Source organism: Sinocyclocheilus rhinocerous, unplaced genomic scaffold (genome assembly GCF_001515625.1).
Source record: "Sinocyclocheilus rhinocerous isolate Xijiao unplaced genomic scaffold, SAMN03320098_v1.1 scaffold6761, whole genome shotgun sequence".
Classification (NCBI taxonomy): Eukaryota; Metazoa; Chordata; class Actinopteri; order Cypriniformes; family Cyprinidae; genus Sinocyclocheilus; species Sinocyclocheilus rhinocerous.
The window spans coordinates 1-1,600 of record NW_015630095.1 but is presented as its reverse complement, the minus strand read 5'-3'; positions in this window follow the sequence as shown (position 1 = coordinate 1,600).

Below are 1,600 nucleotides of genomic sequence, written 5' to 3'. Positions count from 1 at the left end.
TCAACTTCGCCGCCGGATCGGCCGGATCGGCTTTCACCGTGGACGAAGCGGAGTCCAGCCCGGGGTCGTCACATGTAGTTATCACAATATGGGCGTAACATTTCCGTCACACGTTTGAGGTATTCGGCTAATCACAACGCACTGGATAGCTGGCCAGTCACAGCACACCTCGCTTTTTCAGACCGATGTGCTTTGTAAAAATCGACGCGTTTCAGAAAGGCGGGGCATAGAGGAGAAACAATAATGTACAGTATGTGGAAAATAATGTGTTTTTTGAACCTTAAACCGCATAAACACATTTCATTACACCAAATACACCAAATAATGTTCTTTTTAGCAGCATCATATGACCCCTTTAACATGTCCAAGAAAAACTGTAGCAAAATTATCATTTAAATGCCCTTTTTCCTAAATGCATTTAGACTTACAGGCAGGACACTTGGGATTGCATTTTCATCATGATACCGCGTGATAATTGTAGCAAAATGCAGTGTGAATGCATTCTCATCCAAATGTACAGCAAAAGGGTAGCAAAATGGTGATTTTTTTTGGTCTTTTTTTTCTTAAATGCATTGAGACTTACACTTACACTTAAGACTTTTCAATTACATTTTCATTAAATACCCTGCGATAATGTAGTTTAAGCAGTGTTCGAATTGTGTCAAAGCTCTTGGGGGGTCCCCCTAACCAGCCACCCTCTTCACTAAAAAAATAAAAACTAAATAAATAAAACTTTATATACATATGATGCATATTTTTTGTCTTGTCCTCCTCATTATTGTTGAGAAAACCTAATTCTAAGATAAAAGATTATTTTACGATGATCAGTGCAGGTGTACCAAACAATCACTAAGCAAAGAAGAATGAAATATCTAGCCAAGGGGTGTGCGATGTTGACAAAAAATGATATATTTTCTGGGAAAGAATTAAATATCTAGCCTAGGGGTGTGCCGATGTTGACAAAAAATGATATCTCTATATTTTCTGAGATTTTATTGATAACGATCGATAATCAGACGATATTTTGCTGAGTGTGTTGCACTTTAGGACTGTCATGGACAGCTGACTCTGTGTGGTGGTCAGTTCACAGCAGTGACAGAAATGAATCTTTTCCAAGAAGTTTAAAATGATTTTTACCATTTCTGGGCATTTTTACCTTTGTAAAGCAATGTTTTTCTAGAAGTGTGTCAAATTCTTACATTTAATCAATAAAGTCAATTACAATAATAAGACATTTGGGGGATGTTACCAAACAAATAAAATCATTATCAACAAAATTCATGCATTGCAGAGTAAACACAGAAGCTGCATCTGAAGTGGCATTTAGAGGCATATACACACACTGTTTAATGGAAGGCATGAATGCTCTAACCTGCAGTTACAAATGCATATATAATGTTTTGTTATTTTAATCTTAAAACGTTGAATACTGATATTTGAAATGATTTAAAAATATATAAAAAGGTACTTTAAAATGTGAAATTAAAACTGCCAGTAGGTGGCAGCAAGTCACTGTTACAGTTTTTTTCAATTGCTTAAGCACAATTTTGAAAACAGGCCCGGTTTTTCAAAGCCCTTCACACATTTAGCACAACACTAC